Source organism: Myotis daubentonii, chromosome 15, assembly GCF_963259705.1.
Source record: "Myotis daubentonii chromosome 15, mMyoDau2.1, whole genome shotgun sequence".
Classification (NCBI taxonomy): Eukaryota; Metazoa; Chordata; class Mammalia; order Chiroptera; family Vespertilionidae; genus Myotis; species Myotis daubentonii.
In genome coordinates this window covers 28,820,207-28,832,414 of record NC_081854.1, presented here as the reverse complement: position 1 = coordinate 28,832,414, position 12,208 = coordinate 28,820,207, and the positions used below count along the sequence as shown (strand labels likewise).

The following is a 12,208-nucleotide window of genomic DNA, read 5'->3' as shown; positions in this document are numbered from 1 at the left end:
AAGATTTAATTAAAAAAAAAAAAGAAAAAAAAAAAAAGAAAAAAAAAAGCCAAAAAAAAAAAAAGAAAATAATAAAATAAAATACATCAACAAAATAAAAAAGGGAATATGGTAAAATTCTAACTATTAAATCTAAACGATGTATACATAATGTTCAGCCCTGCCAGAGTGGCTCAGTGGTTGAGCTTCAACCTATGAACCAGGAGGTCAAGGTTCAATTCCTCATCAGGGAACATGCCTGGGTTGTGGGCTTAATTCCCTAGGTGTGCAAAAGGGTGGGGTGTGCAAAAGGCAGCCGGTCAATGATTCTCCCTCATCATTGATGTTTCTCTCTCTCTCTCCCTCTCCCTTCCTCTCTGAAATCAATAAAAGTATATATTTTTTTAAAAAGAATGTTCATTTTACCATTTTGTCTACTGTCCTGCATTTTATAATAAAAAGTCAAAGATGAATGCTCCTTTAAAAAAAAAAAAGTGTTACTGGTACAGTCACTATGGAAAAGGTTTCGCAGTTCCTCAAAAAGTTAAACATAGATCTACCCATTCCACTTCTGGGTACACACCCTAAAGAACTGAAAGCAGGAACTTGAACAGATATAGATATTTTCACTCCCATGTACATAGCAGCATTATTCAAAATAACCAAACATGGAAACAACCCAGTGTCAATCAACAGATAAACAGTTAAGTTAAATTGAAATTTATAGACATGGAATATTATTCAGCCTTAAAAAGGAAGAAAATTCTGCTACAATATGCATGGACCTTGAGGACAATATGCTAAGTGAAATAAGCCAGATGTACAAAAGACAAATATTATACTATCCCACCTTATGAAGTACCTACAGTAGTCAAATTCATAGACAGAAAATAGAATGGTGCTTACCAGGGGCTGGGGTAAGGGAGATGAAGAGTTATTATTCAATGAGTACAGTTTCTGTTTACTATTGAAAGGTCTAGAGCAGCCATGGGCAAACTACGGCCCGTGGGTTTGAAATGAATAAAACTAAAAAAAAAAAAAAAGACCGTACCCTTTTATGTAATGACGTTTACTTTGAATTTATATTAGTTCACACAAACACTCCATGCATGCTTTTGTTCCGGCCCTCCGGTCCAGTTTAAGAACCCATTGTGGCCCTCGAGTCAAAAAGTTTGCCCACCCCTGGTCTAGAGAAACCAAGATGGCGACATAGGTAAACACCTGAGTTTGCTGCCTTGAACAACCACTTCAAAAATACAACTAAAAGACTGAACGGACATCATCCAGAACCACAGAAAGGCTGGCTGAGTGGAAATTCCATAACTAGAAGAAAAGAGAAAAGCATACCAAGACTCAGAGGAGGCGCAGTGCAGAAGTAAAATGACTAAGGTGCAGAGGTGCATGCGGAGAGGGCTGGCGGCTGAGGGTGCGGTTGTCGTTTTCAATCGGGAGGGAGTCTCAGGCTCTGACCTCCGGTTCCAGGCGAGTCTCTAGGGACCCAGACTCATACGGGAGAAGCGGGACTGTCTGGCATCGGTCCAAACTCGAGGGCAGCTTTCTCTCCAAGGGGCTGGCAGGGATTTCCAGGATACTGAGAAGCAGAGACTCCATAACTGCTAGCCCCACCCTGTTGATCCCATGGGACCCGCCCCACCCAAGCCCTGCAGGGAGGCTTTTGCTGGATAGCCTCAGGCAAAGGCTAGATTAGCACCTCCCTAGAGATCTAGGAGCCAGGAAACCCAGTGATCAGAGTGGGACCATCCAGTTTGCAGCTCCGTTGAACCATAAAGGACACACTCAGGGGTCAGACTCAGTGAGCACCGAAGCCCCATTGAAGCAAGTCTTGCCCCAGAGGGGTGTCTCCAGCACAGAAGTTCTCCCACTGCAGGCACAGCTGATTCTCACAGCCAATTGGCCTGGAGGTCAATTCCTCTCAGTGATACCTACAACAATCAAGGTTTAACTACAACAAGTCTGTGCACAAAGACCACAAGGGGGTGCACCAAGAGTGTCCTCCTCAGGTAATTGGGGAGGCTGAACCACTGGGCCCTAGAGAACACGTAGCACAGAAAACCACTTTATCAACACAGGGAAGCATAAAAAATGCGGAGACAAGGAAAAAGGACACAAATGACAGAAATGGAGGAAAGCAAACAATTGGATATAGAGTTCAAAACCACACTTTTAAGGTTTTTCAAGAATTTTCTAGAAACTTCCGAAAAACTTAATGAGATCTACAAGAAATCTAATGAGACCCTCGAGGTCGTGATAAAGGACCAACTAGAAATTAAGCATACACTGACTGAAATAAAGAATATTATACAGACTCCCAACAGCAGACTAGAGGATCGCAAGAATCAAGTCAACAATTTGAAATACAAAGAAGCAAAAAAACACCCAACCGAAAAAGCAAAATGAAAAAAGAATACAAAAACACCAAGATAGTGTAAGGACCCTCTGGGACAGCTTCAAGCGTACCAACATCAGAATTATAGGGGTGCCAGAAGATGAGAGAGACCAAGATATTGAAAACCTATTTGAAGAAATAATGACAGAAAACTTCCCTTACCTGGTGAAAGAAATAGACTTACAAGTCCAGGAAGCACAGAGAACCCCAAACAAAAGGAATCCAAAGAGGACCACACCAAGACACATCAGAATTAAAATGCCAAGAGCAAAAGACAAAGAGAGACTCTTAAAAGCAGCAAGAGAAAGAAACTCAGTTACCTACAAGGGAGTGCCCATACGACTGTCAGCTGATTTCTCAACAGAAACTTTGCAGGCCAGAAGAGAGTGGCAAGAAATATTCAAAGTGATGAATGCCAAGAACCTACAACCAAAATTACTTTATCCAGCAAAGCTATCATTCAGAATTGAAGGTCAGATAAAGAGCTTCACAGATAAGAAAAAGCTAAAGGAGTTCATCACCACCAAACCAGGATTATATGAAATGCTGAAAGGTATCCTTTAAGAAGAGGAAGAAAAAGAAAAAGGTAAAGATACAAATTATGAACAACAAATACACATCTATCAACAAGTGAACCTGAAAATCAAGTGACTAATCTGAGGAACAGAATGAACTGGTGATTATAATAGAATCAGGGGCATAGAAAGGGAGTGGACTGGCTTTCTTGGGGGGGGAAGGGGTGAAGGGGATGCGGGAAGAGACTGGACAAAAATCGTGCACCTATGGATGAGGATAGTGGGTGGGGAGTGAGGGAGGAGGGTGAAGTGGGAACTGGGTGGAGGAGAGTTAGGGGGGGGGAAAAGAGGAACAAATGTAATAATTTGAACAATAAAGATTTAATTAATAATTAAAAAAAATAGAAAGGTCTAGAAAGAGTGGTCATGTTTATACAACAATGTGAATGTAATTAACGCCACTATTTTGGACACTTAAAAATGGTTGAGCTCAGACAGCATGGCTCAGTGGTTGAGCATCAACCTTTGAACCAGATCAGGGTTCGATTCCTGGTCAGAGCACATGCCCAGGGTTTTGGGCTTGATTCCCAGCAGGGGGCATGCAGGAGGCAGCCGATCAGTTTCTCTCTCACTGATCTCTTTCTCCTTTCCTCTCTCTCCAAAAATTTCAATATAACATATTAAAAAAATACAAAAGGATGAGAATAATTAATGAATTATAGATCAAGATCACAATCCCAAACTCTACAACAAAGAGAAGGTTCTAGTTAAAAATGAACAAGCAAAAGGGAAAATCAATACAGTGATGAAGAACTTTCTTAAGCATCTCTAGTGCCCAAGCCAGGTTGCACAGTGGGTAGAATGTGGGCCCACAGAATGAAGTGTCCCAGGTTTGATTCCATTCAAGGTCAAGTACCTGGGTTGCAGGCTTCATCCACAGCCCCAGTCAGGACATTCCAAAGGCAACCAACATCTATGTCTCTGTCAGTCGCCCTCCCTTCCGCTCCCTCTAAAAATCAATGGAAAAAATATCCTCGGGTGAGGATTAGCAAAATAAAATAAAATAAATAAAGTATTCCTAGAAAACTCGGGTATATAGTTTCTATGAGGAGGATCACCATTCTCTTAACTAGCTTATTTACACTATATCTGGTAATATCTCTTCGTTGAACTGACATGCCTGATATAAGGTGCTTAGCTATGAGCAGGAAACATTAAATTTTCTTGATAATGAGGACTCAAGATGATCCCCTTTCTTCCTCAACACACTGTGATCTGGTCCCACTGGATGTCAGAGCCTTAGAGAAGTTATGGGGGAATATGGGCAGTTATCCTTTCTCTATCCTTAATGTACATCTGTTTTTTCTGCACCAGTTTTTCAGAACACTGGTAACAGCACATATTTGGTATGATTAATTGTGCTTCATGAAAAAATAGGTCACAGTAAAATCATCTTGAAAATACTAAATTGATAAATTTTAAATGTTAAAAACTGGACCTCATATTTGTTTACTGGAATCTATTATTTTATTTCCAATTTATTATGGCTTCAAAACAAAACCAAAAAATTTTAAAAAATAAAGGCTTAATGTGGACAGTGATAGCTTCTCGGCCTTTTGGCTAAGATCAAGTGTAGTAATGTGGAGAGTGCTTATTAATAAGTTCGTTTTCTTTGATTCTTTCAGTAATAGTTCTTCAGTGCAATCTTTTTCTTTTTAAATATATTTTTATTGATTTCAGAGAGGAAGGGAGAGGTAGAGAGAGACAGAAACATGAGTGATGAGGGGGAATCATCAATCGGCTGCCTCTTGCATGCCCCCTACTGGGGACCGAGCCTGCAACCTGGGCACGTGCCCTTGGCTGGAATGAAACTCATGACCCTTCAGTCCACAGGCCGACGCTCTATCTACTGAGCCAAACCAGCTAGGGCCCTAACTGCAATCTTTGTGAGGACAAAGCAGCAGCAGGGGGCCTGCTCAGCCACCTGTACTTGGACTCTGGGGAGCAGTGCACAAACAGGGCCTTCAGGGCTGGCTGGCAGGCACAGACCATGAAACACCCCCATGACTAAAGGACCCTATTTTTATGGCCAGGATCTGACAAACAGGAATGCACATAGGAACAATCAATCACCCTACCAAACACTCCGATTGCAACAATAAAAAAGGAGAAGACACAAAAACTGAAAAATAAGTAAAGCCGATCTAAAAATATGACATTCACCCTGGCCGGTTTGACTCAGTAGATAGAGCTTCGGCCTGCGGACTGAGGGGTCCCGGGTTTGATTCCGGTCAAGGGCATGTACCTTGGTTTCGGGCACATCCCCAGTGGGGGACGTGCAGGAGGCATCTGATTGATGTTTCTAGCTCTCTATCCCTCTCCCTTCCTCTCTGTAAAAAATCAATAAAATATATTTTAAAAAATAAAAATATGACATTCTATTCCAAACATCTCAGTAGAAAATAAAGACCCCCTACTTGTTGCCTTGGCTAGTGTGTCTCAGTTGGCTGAGCATCTTCCTGTGCACCAAGAGTTTGAAGGTTCGATTTTGGTCAGGGCACATGCAGGCTTCATCCTCAGTAGAGGGTGTGCAGGAAGCAGTCGATCGAAGCTTCTCTCTCTCTTCCCCTCCCACTTCCTCTCTCCCTAAAATCAATTTTTTTAAAACACATATTACTTTTTTTTTTAAAGGCCCCTACATATTAACCAACACGATGTGATGTCTCCATCCCACATGTGAACATTCCCCCAGCCCAAGTCAACACACCATGTCCCAAAGAGATCAGATCTCAAGTCTCACAAACTGGCTGCCTGCCCCCCCCCCACCCCCACCCCAAGCAACCTGGATATCCTACTGACATAAGCAGCCAAACAGCATCCACATGTGTCCCTTTCATCCTTGCTCAACAGTCATACACCAGCTGGAGGTTGCCCTCCCTTCATGAGCACTCTTCTTCCATCTGTTGGCATCATCTGGCTACAAGTGGCAGCTTCTTCCTATTACATTTCTCATTCGAACTTCTCATAAACAATTTTTCTGTATTATTCCTCACCAGAGGATATTTTTCCCATTGACTTTTAGACAGGGAGGGAGGGAGGATGAAAGGGAAGGAGAAAAACATCAATGTGAGAGACACTGGTTTCCTCCCATACTCGCTCTGACCAGGGCAGGGGATGGACCCAGGGCAGGGGATGGAACCCGCAATCCAGGTACACACCTTGACCAGGAATTGAACTGTGGGCTGACACTCTAACCACTTAGCAACAATAGTCAGGGCTCATAATTTTTGATGCTTAATAAAGACTACTTATCCCCATAACCCTAACATCAAAAAAATAACACCTCAAGCCCCAGTCGGTTTGGCTCAGTGGATAGAGCGTCAGCCTGTGGGCCAAAGGGTCCCGGGTTTGATTCCAATCAAGGGCACGTGCCTTGATTGCAGGCCCCTGGTCAGGGCGCATGCAGAAGGCAACCAATGGATAGGTTTCTTTCACATCGATGTTTCTGTCTGTCCCTCTCTCTTAAAAAAAAAAAAAAAAAATCAATCGAAAAATAATCCTCGGATGAGGATTAACTAAAAAAAATCACACCTCAACAGAATGAAACTGTGATTATTCCAAAGTTTACCAGGATGAGGTTGTCTGGAAAAATAAACCTATCTGAACTGAGCCATCCTCACATAAAAATAACCCCACACCAAGAAAACATCCCACCTTTGATAACTTTATGGACAATGTGTCCCCCGGTTCCCTGTGTGTCCTCAACCTAAAACTCAGTCCCTTGAAAACCATGGTTCCTAAGAATTTCCAGTGTCAGATAACTGACCTCAGGGAAGTGTAGCCACTAGGAAAACATTAATTACAAGTCAAGTTTGCCTCCAATATAAATCAAATTGGCTTGAATAAAAAGTGTCTCACTACACAGAAATTATTTTTAATAAAACTGAGGGAGCCTGCCTAACCGGCTTGGCTCAGTGGATAGTCAGCCTGCGGACTGAAAGGTCCCGGGTTCGATTCCGGTCAAGGGCATGTACCTTGGTTGCGGGCACATCCCCAGTGGGGGGTGGGGGGGGTTGTGCAGGAGGCAGCTGATTGATGTTTCTAACTCTCTATTCCTCTCCCTTCCTCTCTGTAAAAAATCAATAAAATATTAAAAAAAAAAAAAAAAAAAAAGCCCTAGCTGGCTTGGCTCAGTGGATAGAGCATCGGCCTGCGGACTGAAGGGTCCCAGGTTCGATTCCGGCCAAGGGCACATGCCTGGGTTGCGGGCTCCATCCCCAATGTGGGGTGTGCAGGAGGCAGCCAATCAATGATTCTCTCTCATCATTGATGTTTCTATCTCTCTCCTCCCTTCCTCTCTGAAATCAATAAAGAAATATATTAAAAAAAAAACAAAAGAACCTGAGGGAGCCCTAGCCAGTGTTCTAAATGGTTAGAGCATCGACCCATGCACCAAAGGATCTAAGGTCTGATTCCAAGTCAAGGGCACATACCTTGGTTGCAGTTTACTCCCTGCCCTGAGCCTGGGAACATTTGGGAGAAAACTGGTCAATATGTGCCTCTCAACGTCAAAGTTTCTCTCTCCACCCCTATCCCTCCATTTTATTCTCTCTGAAAAGCAATGGGAAAATATACCCTCCGGTGAGAATTAACAACAACAACAAAAGAAAAAACTTGAGGGCTATTTAAAGCAGCCTGAAAAACCTACTGCCCTTGATTAATCAGCACTTTGTATCTGCCTTTGAATATATACAGTTTATAGACCTGTGAACAGGTATCTCTTAAATTATCTTTCAAAGCAAAGGCACATACAGATAAACTAACACTCCAGCAATAAAGACAAGGGAGAGAGCCTAATAGTCAAAGGGAGAGGCTGCACAGAATTTGGTAGAAGACACCAAAGCCCTCCAAGGGGGCAGAAATCCAATGGCCTATGCCTGCTCACAGGTTTTATATTTTTTGTTCTTTAGGGGGCAGGTTTATTGATTTTTAGAAAGAAAGAGAAACAATGATGTGAGAGACAAACATCAACCATTTGCTTTCCCTATGTACCCCTACTGGGGATCCAGCCAGCAACCTGGGAATGTGCCCTGACAGGGAATCAAACTGGTGAACTTTAGGTGCACAGGGCAATGCCCAACCAACTGACCCACATCAGCCAGGGCTCACAGGATTTTTTAAATGGTATTACTGGTACTGAGTGAGCACTACTTACGCCTTTTCAATTTTTTTTCTAGCTTTATTGAAAAATAATTAGCATACATCACTAATAATTAGCATAAGGCACAGAGCATGAAGATTTGATTTACGTTTATTGTGAAACTAGAGGCCCGGTGTGCACCAGTGGAGTCCCTCAGGCTGGCCTGCAGGGATTGGGCCAAAACCAGCACTCCAACATCCCCAAGGGGTCCCAGAATGCGAGAGGGCTCAGGCCAGGCCGAGTGACCCTACTGATGCATGATCGCTGGGAAGGGACCGCAGGAGGGCTCCAGGGCATGTCCAGCCCATCTCCCTAAGTTCCAATCAGCCAGACCCCAGCAGCAAGCTAACCTACCGGTCAGTGCACATTATAATGACTAGTTGAATGGACGGTCGGACACTTCACGTATTAGGCTTTTATTACATAGGACTAGTAGCCCGGTGCACGAAATTCGTGCATGGGAGGGGGGGTCCCTCAGCCCAGCCTGCCCCCTTCTCCAATCTGGGACCCTTCGGGGGATGTCCGACTGCCGGTTTAGGCCCGATCCCAGGGATTGGGCATAAACCAGCAGTAGGACATCCCTCTCACAATCCAGGATGGCTAGCACCTAACCACTCACCTGCTGTCTGCCCAATCACCCCTAACCACTCTGCCTGCCAGCCTGATCGCCCCCAACTGCCCCACCCCTTCCAGCCTGATCACCCCCAACTGCTTCCCCTCTTCTGGCCTGATCGCCCCCAACTGCCCCCCCTTCCGGCCTCATCAGCCCAAATTGTCCCCCCTGATGGCCTGATCACCCCCAACTACCCAGCCCCACCGGCCTGATCGCCCCCAACTGGCCCCCCTGCCTGCCTGATCGCCCCCAACTGCCCCTCACTGCCGGCCTGCTCACCCCAACTGCCCCCCCCGTTGGCCTGCTCACCCCCAAATGCTCCCCCCCCCTGCAGGCCTGCTCGTCCCCAACTGCCCCAACCTGCCGGGCTACTCGCCCCCAACTGCCAGCCTGATAGCCCATAACCACCTCTGCCTCAGCCCTGGCACCATGGCTTTGTCCAGAAGGATGTCTGGAAGATCTCTCAGTCTAATTAGCATATTACCCTTTTATTAGTATAGAATAGAGGCCTGGTGCACAAAAATTTGTGCACTTGGGGGTGGGGGCGCCTCAACCCGGCCTGTGCCCTCTCACAGTCTGGGACCCCTCGGGAGATAACGACCTGCTGGCTTAGGCCTGCTCCCGGGTGGCAGAGGGCAGGCCCAATCCCTAGGTGCAGCCCCTGGTCGGGCTCAGAGCAGGACCGATTGGGGAGTTGGGGCGCCGCCCCCTGTCATACACAGAGCAGGGGGATCAGGAGATTGTGATTCCACCCTCAGTCACGCTCAGGGTAGGGCCGATTGGGGGTTGGGGCACCATCCCCTGTCACACTCAAGGCAGGGTCGATGGGGAGGTTGCGGCGCCACCCCCTGTCATGCACAGAGCAGGGACAATCAGGGGGTTGGGGCATTTCCCCCTGTCACTCACAGAGCAGGGCCCATCAGGGGGGTTGGGGCTCTGTACCCTGTCATGCATAGAGCAGGGCCAATCAGGGGTTTGAGGCGCAGCCCCCTGTCATGCACAGAGCAGGGGCGATCAGGGGGTTGAGGAGCTCCCCCCTGTCACTCACAGAGTAGGGCCGATAGGGGAGTTGGGGCACCGCCCCTTGTCACACACAGAGCAGGGCCTGTGGGGGGGGAGGCGGGGGGGTTGGGGCACCGCACCCTGTCACACACAGAGACACAGGGCGATCAGGGGGTTTGGGTGCTGCCCCCTGTCACACTGATCCCGGTGCCAGGAGGCCTCACGGCTCCGCTGATCCCGGTGCTGGGAGGCATATTACCCTTTTATTATATAGGGTAGAGGCCTGGTGCATGGGTGGGTGCCGGCTGGTTTGCCCTGAAGGGTGTCTTGGATCAGGGTGGGGGTCCCCACTGGGGTGTCTGGCCAGCCTAGGTGAGGGGATGATGGCTGTTTGCAGTTGGTCACACACCCTACAGGGTGGGGGTCCCCACTGGGGTGCCTGGCCAGTCTGGGTGAGGAGCTGAGGGCTGTTTTCAGGCTGGGGGTGACTGAAGCTCCCAACGGCTCCTTTTTTTCTTTTTTTTTTCTTTTTTATTCTGGGCCAGCTTTAGCTTTGAGGCTTGGCTCCAGCTCTTAGGCCTCCGCTGCTGAAAGTAGGTTTCTGGCCTTTGCTTACAATGTTGCGATCCTGCTGGCTGAAGCCCCACAGGTTTCTGGGGTTTTGTTTAGCTTCTATGTTTGTTACACAGTTGCTTAGAGTTGCAGCTCAGAGGCCTGCAGCGGCAGGCGGGGAACGTTGGAGTCCTCCGTCACTGAAGCAAGCAAGCCTCATGTTAGTTTCAAACTGCCTGGCTGCTGGCCGCCATCTTGGCTGACAGTTAATTTGCATATTGCCCTGATTAGCCAATGGGAAGGGTAGCGGTCGTTCGCCAATTACCATGTTTCTCTTTTATTAGACAGGATTATTATATAGGATGATTACCACAATAGGTTCAACTAACATCTATCTTCTCATATAGCTTTAAAAAAGAGAGAGAAAAATGTTCTCCTTGTGATAAGAATTCTATAGTCAGCATGTTGTACAATACATCCCTAGGATTTAATTATCTGATAACTGAAAGAATGTATCATGTGACCACATTCATCCAATTACCCCTCCCTCCACCTTCCATACCTCTGCTTAGTACAAATATGAGCTCTCTGAATTTGGTTTGTTTTTAGATTCCTCATATAAGTGAAGTCATATAGTATTTGTCTTATTCTGAGTTACTTTACTTAGTATAATGTCTTCAAGGTCCATACATGTTGCCACAAATGGTGATTTTCTCCTTTTTTATGGCTGATAATATTCCATTGTGTATATGTAATATATATACCACAATTCCTTTTAAGATTTTTTTTACATATATTTTATTGATTTTTTACAGAGAGGAAGGGAGAGAGATAGAGAGTTAGAAACATCAATGAGAGAGAAACATCGATCAGCCGCCTCCTGCACATCTCCTATTGGGATGTGCCCGCAACCCAGGTACATGCCCTTGACCGGAATCGAACCTGGGACCTTTCAGTCCGCAGGCCGATGCTCTATCCACTGAGCAATACCACAATTCCTTTACCCATTCAACTATCAATGGGCACTTAGGCTATTTCCGCATCTCGGCTATTTAGAATAATGCTGCTATAAACAAGGGGGTACAGATATATTTTTGAGTTATTGTTTTTGTTTCCTTTGGATATTCCCAGAACTGGAATTGCTGGATCATACAGGGGTGGGCAAAAGCAGGTTTATAACTGTTCGCATGGAAAAAGACATGCAGGTTATGATCATAATAATATGAGAACAAACTTTATTTCACATATGCACGGATATAAACCTACTTTTGCCAAACCCTGTATACTAGTAGTATTCTACTTTAAAGTTCTTTGAGAATCCTCTATACTATTTTGCAGAGTAACTGCACCAATTTACATTCCCACCATCAGTGCATCTCCACATCTTTGCAAGCATTTACCTCAGATATAATTTTTTTTTGTTAATCCTCACCTGAGGATATTTTTCCATTGATTTTGAGAGAATGGAGGGGAAGAGACAGAGAGAGAGAAACATCGTCAATTGGTTGCCTCTCACATGCGCTGGGGCCGGGAAGAGCCTGCAACCAAGGTACATGCCCTTAACCAGAATCGAACCTGGGACCTTTCAGTCCGCAGGCTGACCTCCATCCACTGAGCCAAACTGGTTACGGCCATACATCTGAAAGAGACACATCGATTGGTTGCCTCCTGTACACATCCTGACAGGGGCCAGGGATCAACCCTGCAACCCAGGTAACATTGCCCTTAACCAGGAATCAAACCCCCACGACCCTTCAGTGCTAGGGCTGACACGCTAACCACTGAGTCCACCGGCTGGGGCCGGTTTGCAAATCTGTAGCTGCCTTTTCACTTTGTTGATGGTTTGTTTTGCTGTGCATGAACTTATTAAAGGTGCATGAAACAAGATAAAACACAAATGATAACAATAAAACATTAATATAAACTCACCAACATCTGGA

At 45.6% G+C, this 12,208-nt stretch overlaps 1 protein-coding gene and 1 pseudogene across 7 annotated transcripts in view; one reads left to right on the top strand and one right to left on the bottom strand.

Moving 5' to 3' along the window:
- Positions 1-12,208, bottom strand: part of ANKRD11 (ankyrin repeat domain containing 11) — a 279,313-nt gene that overhangs the window by 247,644 nt on the left and 19,461 nt on the right. The gene's annotated exons all lie outside the window — the stretch shown is intronic.
- On the top strand, positions 4,502-4,583 carry LOC132217718 (U2 spliceosomal RNA; annotated as a pseudogene).